Here is a 12144-nt window from a genome sequence, read left to right as displayed (position 1 = left end):
CCAAGTCCTCTGCCCTTCTGGGTACATCTGAGTCTGGGAACTCTGAGGAAGGAGATCAGAGCTAGAGACCTTTACAGGACCAACCCCAAGCCAGGGACCTCTGCAGGAATGGATCCAGACCATGGACATTTATAGAAACAGGTCTGAGCCAAAACCTAGGCTAGAGCAGCCTGAGACAGCAAACTCCACAGGAGCAGAGCAAAGCCCGAAAGCGCTGAGCGACCTCCAGGAACATGGAGTGACCAACGGGGAAACTAGAACTGTGGCACTGACTGTACCACGAGGAAGAACCATTTGAGCCTTGGATTTACTGGCACTTAGAAGATTAATCACCAGACTCACAGAAAGCCCTAACCACACCAATTAGAGGAAAAAATTAGTAGACAAGAACGCAGGCAACATCACAAAGAGCAACACGACACCAGTAAAATCTAGAGACCCTATAACACCAAGATTTTTGTTGTTGTTGGTTTTTTTGAAACAGGGTTTCTTTGTAGCTTTGGTGCCTGTTCTAGAACTAGCTCTTGTAGACCAGGCTGGCCTCGAACTCACAGAGATCCGCCTGCCTCTGACACCTGAGTGCTGGGATTAAAGGCATGCGCCACCACCACCCGGCATGCAATTCTTTTTTTCTTTTTTCAAGAAAGGATTTCACTGTAGTTTTAGAGCTTGTCCTGGAACCAGCTCTTGTGGACCAGGCTGGCCTCAAACTCACAGAGATCCACCTGCCTCTGCCTCCCGAGTAAAGGCATGCGCTATCACTGCCTGCAACAGCAAGACTTGAACAACCAAATATAGAAGAAGCAGAAGAAAATTACCTAAAAAATAACTTCAGGAGAATGTTTAAAACTCTTAAAGAGGAAATGAGAAATTCCTTCAAAGAAATGGAGGAAAAGATAAACAAAAAATTGGAAAACATCATCAAATCCCTTAAAGAAAATCAAGTAAAAGCAATCAAACATATGAAAGAAACTATTCAAGACTTGAAAACTGAAACAGAGACAATAAAGAAAACACAAGCCGAGGGAATTATAGAAACAGAAATTATGAGAAAACGATCAGGAACCACAAATACAAGCATAAAAATACAAGAGATGAAAGACAGAATCTCAAGTGCTGAAGATACAATGGAGGAAATAGACTCATCAGTCAAAGAAAACATTAAATCTAACAAGAGCTTAACCCAAAATATCCAGGAAATATGGGACACCATGAAAAGGTCAAATCTAAGAATAATAAATATAGAAGAAGTTCAACTCAAAAGCACAGAAAACATATTTAACAAAATCATAGAAGAAAATTTTCCCAACTTAAAGAAAGATATGCCCATGAAGATACAAGAAACTTACAGAACACCAAACAGACTGGATCAAAAAAAAAATTCCCTTGCCACATAATAATCAAAACACTAAACATACAGAGTAAAGAAAGAATATTAAGAGCAAAGGAAAAAGGCCAAGTAACATATAAAGGCAGACCTATCAGAATTACACCTGACTTCTCAATGGAGACAATGAAAGCCAGAAGGTCATGGTCAAGCTTTATGCAGACATTAAGAGACCACAGATGCCAGCCCAGACTACTACACCCAGCAAAACTGTCAATCGCCGTAGAAGTACAAAACAAGACATTCCATGACAAAACTAGATTTAACCAATACCTAACCACAAACACAGCCCTACACCAAATACTAGAAGGAAAACTCCAACCCAAGGAAGTTGGCTACATCAACAAAAACATAGACAATTGATGGGTCTTAGCAGCCAATTCCAAAGAAGGGGGAAACACACAAATTAACATCACCAACAATGAAAACTAAATTAACAAGAGATAGCAATCACTGGTCATTATTATCCCTTAATGTAAGTGGATTCAACTCACCTATAAAAAGACACAGACTAACAGATTGAATACGAAAACAGAATCCATCCTTCTTCTGCATACAAGAAACGCCTCTCAACCTCAAAGACAGACATCGTTTCAGAGTAAAGGGTTGTGGAAAAAATCTTTCAATCAAATGGACCTAAGAAACAAAATAGACTTCAAAGTAAAATCAATCAAAAGAGACAAAAAGGTCATTTCATATTAGTCACACGAAAAATCCATCAAGAGGGAATTTCAATACTGAACATCTATGCCCCAAACACAAGGGCACCCTCATATGTCAAAGAAACACTTCTAAAGCTTAAATCATACATGAAACCCCGCACACTAATAGTAGGAGACTTCAACACTCCCCTCTCACCACTGGACAGGTCAGTCAGACAAAAAATTGACAGAGAAATAAAGGAACTAACAGACGTAATGATTCCAGTGGACTTAACAGACATCTATAGAATAATTCATCTCAACAGAAAAGACTATACCTTCTTCTCAGCACCTCATGAGCCTTCTCAAAAATTGACCACATACTTGGTTAAAAAAAAAAAACTCAACAAATACAAAAAAATCGGAATAACCCCACGTATCTTATCAGATCACCATGGCTTAAAACTAGAAGTCAACAGCAATACTAATTCCAGAAAATCCACAAACACATGGAAATTAAACAATGCTCATCTGAATCATCAATGGCTCAAAAAAGAAATAAAAGGAAAAATTAAAGACTTCCTAAAATTCAATGAAAATGACCACACAACATACCCAAATTTATGGGACACAATGAAGCACTGTTAAGAGGAAAGTTCATAGAACTAAATGCTTACATAAAGAAACTGGAAAAATCCCACACTATTGAATTAACAGAACATTTGAAAACTTTAGAACAAAAAGAAACAAAATCACCTAAGAGAACTAGATGGCAGGAAATAATCAAATTAAGAGCTGAAATCAACAAAATACAAAGAATCAATGAGACAAAGAGTTGGTTCTTTGAGAAAATCAACAAAATAGACAAAGCCTTATCCAAATTATCCAAAAGGCAGAGAGAGAATATCCAAATTAACAAAATCAGAAGTGAAAAGCAGGACATAACAACAGACATGGAGGAAATACAGAGAATCATCAGGTCATATTTTGAAAACCTGGACTCCACAAAATTGGAAAACTTAAAGGAAATGGACAACTTTCTGGATAAATATCACTTACCAAAATTAAATCAAGACCAGATAAGCAAATTAAACAGACCTATAACTGCTGAAGAAATAAAAACAGTCATCAAAAGTCTCCCAACCAAAAAGTCCAGGACCAGATGGTTTCAGCTCAGAATTCTACAAGACTTTCAAAGAAGAACTAATACCAATACTCCTCAAATAGAAGAAACATTGCCAAACTCTTTTTATGAGGCTACAATTGCCCCGATACCCAAACCACATAAAGACATTACTAAGAAAGAGAATTCCAGACCAATCTCACTCATGAACATTGATGCAAAAATACTAAATAAAATACTGGCAAATCACCGGGCAGTGGTGGCACACACACTCGGGAGGCAGAGGTAGGCAGATCTCTGTGCGTTCGAGGCCATCCTGGTCTACAAGAGCTAGCTCCAGGACAAGGTTCAAAGCTACAGAGAAACCCTGTCTCAAAAAAAAATAAAATAAAATACTGGCAAATCGAATTCAAGAACACGTCAGAACCATCACCCACCATGATCAAGTCAGCCTCATCCCATAAATGCAGGGATGGTTCAACATACGAAAATCTGTCAACGTAATTTACCATATAAACAAACTGAAAAATAAAAACCACATGATCATCTCACTAAATACCAAAAAAGCTTTAGAAAAAAATGCAACATCCCTTCACGATAAAAGTCTTGGAGAGAGCAGAAATACAAGCATAATAAAGGCAATATACAGCAAGCCAACAGCCAACATCAAACTAAATGGAGAGAAACTCCCAGCGATTCCACTGAAATCATGAACAAGACAAGGTTGTCCACTCTCTCTATACCTATTGAATATAGTTCTTGAGGTCCTAGCTAGAGCAATAAGCCAACAAAAGGGGATACAAATCGAAAAGAAGTCAAACTCTCACTATTTGATGATGATATGAGAGTTTACATAAGCAATCCCAAAAATTCTACAAAGGGACTTCTACAACTCATAAACACCTTCAGTAATGTAGCAGGATAAAAGATTAACTCAAAAAAATCAGTATCCCTCTGGTACACAGATGATAAATGAGCTGAGAAAGAAATCAGAGAAACATCACCCTTCACAACAGCCACAAATAGCATAAAATATCTTGGAATAACTCTAACCAAACAAGTAGAAGACTTGTATGACAAGAACTTTAAATCTTTGAAGAAAAAAAAACAGAAAGTGGAAAAATCTCCCATGCTCTTGGAGTAGGCAGAATTAACATAGTAAAAATGGCAGTCTTACCAAAAGCATTCTGCAGATTCAATGCAATGCCTATCAAAATACCAGCAATATTCTTTGCAGATCTCGAAAAAATGGTACTCAACTTCATATGGAAAAGCAGAAATCTCAGAATAGCCAAAACAATCCTGTACTTCTGGAGGCATCACAATCCCTGATTTCAAACTCTACTACAGAGCTACAGTACTGAAAACAGCCTGGCATTGCCATAAGAACAGACAGGATGACCAATGGAACTGAATCTAAGACCTGGATATTAATCCACACACCTTTGAACACCTGATTTTTGACAAAGAAGCAAAAATATCAAATGGAAAAAAGAAAGCATATTTAACAAATGGTGCTGGCATAACTGGATGTCAACATGTAGAAGAATGAAAATAGATCCATATCTATTGCCATGCACAAAACTCAAGTCCAAATGGATCAAAGACCTCAACATAAAGCCAGCTACACTGAACCTCATAGAAGAGAAAGTGGGAAGTACACTTGAACACATTAGCACAGGAGACCACTTCCTAAATATAACCCTAGCAGCACAGACACTGAGAGAAACAATTAATAAATGGGACCTCCTGAAACTGAAAAGCTTCTATAAAGCAAAGGACATGGTCAACAAGACAAAACGACAGCGTTTTGGGAAAAGATCTTCACTAACCCCACATCAGACAGAGGTCTGATCTCCAAAATATACAAATAACTCAAGAAACTGGACACCAAAAGATCCCATAATCCAATAAAAAAAAATGGAGTACAGACCTAAACAGAGAACTCTCAACAGAGGAATATAAAATGGCTGAAACACACTTAACGAAATGTTCAACATCCTTAGTCATCAGAGAAATGCAAATCAAAACAACTCTGAGATTCCATCTTACACCTGTAAGAATGGCCAAGATCAAAAACACTGATGACAACTTATGCTGGAGAGGTTGTGGGGAAAAGGGAACACTTCCGCATTGCTGATGGAAATGCAAGTTGGTACAGCCCCTTTGGATGTCAGTATGGTGATTTCGCAGAAAATCAGAAACAACCTTCGTCAAGACCCAGTAATACCACTTTTGGGTATATATCCAAAGGATGCTCAATTGTGCCACAAAGACATGTGCTCAGCTATGTTCATAGCAGCTTTGTTTGTCATAGCCAGAACCTGGAAACAACCTAAATGCCCCTCAACAAAAGAATGGACAAGGAAAATGTGGTACATTTACACAATGGAGTACTACACAACAGAAATAAATGATGACATCTTGAATTTTTCAGGCAAATGGATGGAGCTAGAAAACATCATTTTGAGTGAGGTAACCCAGACCCAGAAAGACAATTATCACATGTATTCACTCGTGGGTGGTCTTTAAACATAAAGCAAAGAAAGCCAGCCTACAAACCACAATTCCAGAGAACTTAGACAACAATGAGGACCCTAAGAGAGACTTACGTAGATCTAATACATGGGAAGTAGAAAGTAGAAAAGAGACAAGATCTTCTGCATAAATTGGGAACATGGGGACCTTGGGAGAGGAATGAAGTGGGCAGGGGAAAGGCAGGGAGGGGAGCAGAAAAAAATGTAGAGCTCAATAAAAATCAATAAAATTTTAAAAAAGAAAAAGAGTTGTTGCGGTCATGATGTCTCTTCACAGCAATAGAAACCCTGACTAAGACAGGGTTTTAGGAGACAATGCCAGTCCAAAGATCACAACAAATGCCAGACCCAGGGTGATACCCCAACCTCTGACAGGTGTGCTAGCCAACCTTGACTGTCAATATGATTGGATCTGGGGCCATCGAAGGGATGGCCTGGCTGATCTATAAGAGCCTCTCTAGGGGAGATTAACTGGTGCGGGGGAACACTCCCCCAGAGGTGAAGTCCTTTCCAGTCCGTGCAGTGATGCTGCCTGCTGCCCTTTGCTTCTTGTGGCAAGTGTGTCCACTCTGTTGTGGCCTCTGCCACCACCTTCCTTCACTGACGTCAGACCCTGTTCCTTCAGCTTTGCAGGGTGGACGAAGACCGGTGGTTCCCCAGGACCCCTCAAGGCCGTCAGTGCCAGACTGGGACTCAGCCTGTGCAGAGCGCAGCAGCCACTGCGACACAGGCCGTACTCTGAGAGCCCATCTAATAAATGCCCTTTGCTACAGATGTTCATTCTGACCCTCGGGTCCCAGGAGAACCCTGGCTAGCACACGTAAAAAGTAGAACTGGAACCCTTGCAGGCCCTGGACACTCTGGTGGTGAATGGAGGTGCAGTCTCCATCTTGGGGTTCCCAGAGGGGGAACAAAGTGTGTTGCTGTCGTCATGATGAGAGGCACCACAAACTCAGCCCGAGGGAGCACGGCTGCTTAACTGTCTCCTCAAACCCTTTTCCCTGAGAATTGTTCATGTAACTTCAGGTGTAGCTATATAGAATAGATTAACTGGGCTGGGGGACTCAGCAGTTAAGAGCACTTGCTGCTCCTCCTTGGTTCCCAGCACTCGTGTGGTAGCTCACAGTGCCTCCAACTCCACTCCAGGGCATCTAACACCATCTTCTGGCCTTGGCAGGTGTCTCAGTGTCCTATTGCTGTGAAGAGACACCATGACCAAGGAAGCTTATAAAAGAAATAATTTATTTTTTCTAGACAGGGTTTCTCTGTAGCTTTGGAGCCTGTCCTGGAACTAGCTCTGTAGACCAGGCTGGCCTCAAACTCACAGAGATCCGCCTGCCTCTGCCTCCCAAGTGCTGGGATTAAAGGCGTGCGCCACCACCGCCCAGCTAAAAGAAAGCATTTAGCTGGAGGCTTGGTTACGGTGTCAGGTGAGCCCATGACCACCATGATGGGGACATGGCAGCAAGGCAGGCAGGCTCTGGAGCAGTAGCTAAGAGCTTACACCTCACCTACAAATCAGAGACAGAAAGAGAGGGAGCCTGGGCCTGGTGAGGGCGTTTGAAACCTTCAAGTCCACTCCCAAGGACATACCTCTCTAACATGGCCACACCTCCTAGTCACCCCAAAACAGAATATCTGTTGTATTTGGATGCTTGGTTTCCAGTTTGTGGAACTGTTTTGGGCTTCCTGGCTCTTCTTACCCGTTAGCTTTGGTTCTTGTCACTTCTCCGGCTCTCCATTTCAAAGCAGATACCACATTTCCTGCTATGTGAGTCTGGGGAAAGGTCCTGAGGATGGAGGGTCTCCCCTGGACAGCTCCAGCTCAGCTCAAGTCGAGATTGTGGCGATGCTCATAATGACCACTAGGTGGCGGTCCACTCACGGCCACCGGTGCCCTACTACCAGGAAAAGGCTTCCCTGCTTAGAGCCGAGGTCTCCCTGCAGCTGGGCAGCGTTTACAAACAAGAAGAGGTGCCCAAAGGCCTGCGTGGATGAAAACCACCATTGAACAGAGCTTAGGAACAAAGCATCGTTCCTGGGACTGTCGACTCTCTGAAGAGTCGCGGGTGTCCCACAGATCAAGGATATCTGTTTTCCAGGAGATGAACACAGACTGGTGCCCCGTAGAAGAGCAGGGTTGAAACCATCAATACAACGGCGAAAATTCCAATCCTTCCGGTCCCCAAGGGACTGTTTGGTTCTAACAAAAGCCCGAGGTTCCCAGAATTTCTTTAACCAAAAGCAAGTGGGCTCTGTCCTCATCTCCTGGGCTCTGCTATTTATTCTCTTCTGTAATAGTCTTAAGCTTTCCAGGAAGGCAATTAGCACAAGGGTGGGGCTGCGTGGCTTCCCTATGCCCCTGAAACTCCGCTGGAGGTCCTGCTGCCCAGCGGTAACCACGTGCTCTTTTGAGAACAGGGACCTCTTCTGAGGTCCCACAGAGTGATCAGAACTAGGAAACGCCGCGCATGGGGTGGTGCCTCCAGGTTTTTCTCTGGTGACCAGGCAGGACTGATGCATCTGTGCAGGCATGTCACCGTCCTCCACCACCTGACGTGTCTCCAGGGGTGTCCTGGAGGAACTTTACGGGAGGCCTTGCATTTGGACCCCTCTGGCTTCCGTGTGAGCCCCGCTGGCTACCCTGGTATGTCTCAAGCATGTACAGTCAGCTGATGCATACTCAGGCTGGGCTGTAGCTCAGTGAGGAGCGCTTGCCTGCCTAGCACTCATAAGGTTGTAGGTTCAAACTCCTGCACCTGAAAGGCAGGGAGGAAAAGGACAGCCATCTGGTATGGAACAGAAAAAAAAAAAGATTTAAGGAAATATTTTACTTTTCCCCATGTCTATTTTGTTTATATTGTATCTTTCACTAAGTATATGTCTATAGGAATGGTGTTTAAGTTTCCAACTGTGAACAGTAGATTTTCCTGCAGTAATCTTTGAAGCTTCCAGGAAGAAGATGGGGCCCCACAACAACTCCTCCTGGTTGATATGACGTCATGATGCTGATAGTGCTACTGTGAGACTGGTTTTTTGTACCAGCTGTGGAAATGGTCACCTTCCTACAACATTCTGGCCAGAACTCCAAATAAGAATTAAAAAAAACAAACAAACAGAGCCGGTTCCAGGACAGGAACCAAAAAGCTACAGAGAAACCCTGTCTCGAAAGTAAAAAAAAAAAAAGAAAAAAAAACCCTATCGACTACTCAGAAACCATTTGCAATTATACAAAACAGCAATCTTGAAACTTAACCATCGTTTTACTTTCACAGGATCCCATAGAAAGAACATTGCCCCCATGACAACAGGAAGCAATTCTAGAAGATGATGTCCCCTCTCCCAACAAAGTTTGTCCTCACGGATAGGGACACCACTTAGGGGTGGATTATTACTCGTGAAGGGTTTGGGGTTGGAATGGAAATTATGTAGGCCCAAAGATCTCAAAAAAAAGAGGAAAAATTGTATGGGATAATAGGTAGATTAGTGTGAACTTACACTAATAATAATAATAGTGAGTAATAGAGTGAATACTTGTGAGATATTCTTTATGGACAATTTACATTGGTATAGATTTTTATATATTGATACAAATTCAAATTACATTTGTTATATTGAATATGCTCCTATTTCTGTTTACAATATTTATACACCTATACAAAGTTATTTTGTCAGATTGTATGCATGTTTCTACCTCTGCTTAAGACATTTTGTATATTGATATAATTTTATGATATATTTATCATATTGCATTATATATTTCTACCTCTGATCAAGTTATTTATACATTGTTTACATTTTATGTCATTGTCCTCCTTTACTGCACAGTTGTTTAAAGATTGTTTAATAATCTGATATGAAGTCTTAATCCTTAAGTTATATAGGTATTAAATATTATAGGTCAATAGTCATTTATGTTTGTTATACTTTTAGTCAGACTAATTGGGTTCTTTAGACACATAAAGATTTTATTCTGCTTAGCTAGGTAATATTCAACTACTTCAAAGATCTGTAGAATATGGCATTTAAATAACTTAGGGTTCTGTTGTCGTGAGACACGATTGCTCCTGGCAGCACTGATCTATTCCAAGAGAATGTTCAGCACCAAAGACACCCCACTTGGAGCTTGTTTTCTTCTTGGCACAACTGGCCTTTGGGCAGGGAACTGTCCATGCCTCGACCACTGACAATGTGCGTGGTGTCAGTCCAGACAAACATGGTACAAGGAAAAAGACAGCCACACTTGCCAGGACAGAGTAAGACGGTTCTGAAAATGTTCCTGCCTCTGAAAATGGTCTGTCAGTTACTCTAGGCCTTAGGTAAAGTTGGTTGCTTCAACATTGCAAATGAGACTTTGGGTGATTGCTCAGGCAGCTAGTGGTCTCTGTCATCTACTGTACATTTTGGAAGCTGCTTGACTGCACTTCCTGCCTACTCAAGTAATATTATCTCCCTTCTCAGGCCTTAGATGGGTTGAAGATTAGACAGTCATAGTTACCTTCCTCTCATGACCAAGTCAAGCCATTTCCAACACAAGACTTAGACTCCTTAGGATAGAATATTTATTAAAACATTTAGCTTAATGTTGTTTATGCTGGTTGTAATTATAATCTTATACTTGATATCTGTTCCTAGTGTATGTAGTTTTGTATTGGGTTTGGAACTTTCTTATTTAAACAAAAAGGGAAGGTGCTGTGGGAGCTCCTTCCACTCCTTCAGCCAATAGCCTTTAAGATACCAGCCCACTGGGGCATAGTCTTTTACACTATAAATGCAGCTGTGAAGCCTGGGCTTGCTATCTTGCTTCTGGCTCTCACTTCCGGCTGCTAGACTCTGTTCCTGTTTGCTACTCATGCAGAGGACTGTGATCTAGGTCAGTGATCTGTGAGTCTCCCCTAAATAAATAACCCTTTATTATATGCAATTCTGAACTAGTGTGGGATTATTTTGTATCTTCTGCCATCACAGGGGGAGGAGGGCTATTTTTTGTCCTGGGACTTTACAATTCTTTCCCGCAGGTAGAACATCCCAGAACTTGCTCTAAAGAAGAAGAAAGGGCAGGAGCGAGCTAACAGCCCTGTCACAACACTTGGGCTTCCACCTCTTTCCAGGTCAGCATTTAGGAGCCAGAGGGGACCTGGAGGTGCCTAGGCTCCCTCAATGGCTGTCATGAGCACCCACAAGCCCAGGCTTCAGGAAGGCAGAGGCAGAACCCATCTCCAGTGTGGTCCTCTATCTTGGCATTTCCCAGCACAGTCTGGTTCCTATGGAGACGCCCAGAGAGGAACCAGGCTGAGCTGGGCTTCCCGCCATGAGCCAGGCTCTCGCCTCAGACTAAATTAAGTCGTCCCAGTGGGGGAGGTGGAAAGAGAGAATCTAAAATGAGCAGGGGTGAGTCAGTACCCGGGGCCTGAGGGGGACGCAGCCAGCCCACCAAGGTCTCATTCAGCGAGGGTGGCCGCAGAGCAGCTCCATCTGAGAGACGTTTATTAATAGGCGTTAGGCTTTCTGTCACTCGGGGAGGTGACCATCCCACTCCATGCTGGGAGCTCCCCTGGTTCAGAGAGACACACGTGACCCCAACAGGGCCCAGGATCCCCTAGAGCAGAATCGTCCTGAGTGCAGATGACTGAACAGCGGGTAAGTCGATGAGCAGTAGTCGCTATGGAGACCACAGGCTGCGCACAACGCCTGCCATCATTACCCCTCCCAACCAGACGTGGATGTCCTTGAGAGCCCACCTGGCCCAGGATGGCTGGTGGAGAGAGGAATACTCCCAGCCCACGGCTTAGATGGCATATCTGACTATCATCTGCTCTGGGGGTGGTGCTGGAGCTGTGGGGGGGGGGGCTTAGGCTTCAGGAAAACCAATGGCTCATTTAGATTGAAACTTACTTGTTACTCATGGGGCCCAGCTGCTGGGAGCAGGCCTGGTTTCTGGTAAAAGGGAGAAGAGAGGCCTGCAAGGGCAAAGAACAGAAGGAATATTTAACCTCTTGCCTACCATCAGCGAGAACTAAACTCCTAACTACCTCAGGCCAAGCTAACCTATCTCCTGCTAGTCCCTGACTGCCTCAGTCCCAAGCCAAGATAACCCATCCTCTGCTAACCCCTGAATACCTCAGGCCAAGCTAACCAGGCAGTGGTGGCACATACTTTTAATCCCAGAACTCATGAGGCAGAAGTAGGCAGATCTCTGTGAGTTTGAGGCCAGCCCAGTCTACAGAATGAGTTCTAAGACAGCCAGGGCTACAAAGAGAAACTTGTCGGTGGTGGCACACGCCTTTAATCCCAGCACTCGGGAGGCAGAGGCAGGCAGATCTCTGTGAGTTCGAGACCAGCCTGGTCTACAGAGCTAGTTCCAGGACAGGCTCCAAAGCCACAGAGAAACCCTATCTCGAAAAATCAAAAGAAAGAAAGAAAGAAAGAAAGAAAGAAAGAAAGAAAGAAAGAAAG

The sequence above is a fragment of the Alexandromys fortis genome, unplaced genomic scaffold, assembly GCF_014885135.2.
Source record: "Alexandromys fortis isolate MF-2015 unplaced genomic scaffold, M_Fortis_MF-2015_v1.1 scaffold_221, whole genome shotgun sequence".
Classification (NCBI taxonomy): Eukaryota; Metazoa; Chordata; class Mammalia; order Rodentia; family Cricetidae; genus Alexandromys; species Alexandromys fortis.
Note: the sequence above shows the minus strand (reverse complement) of the source record.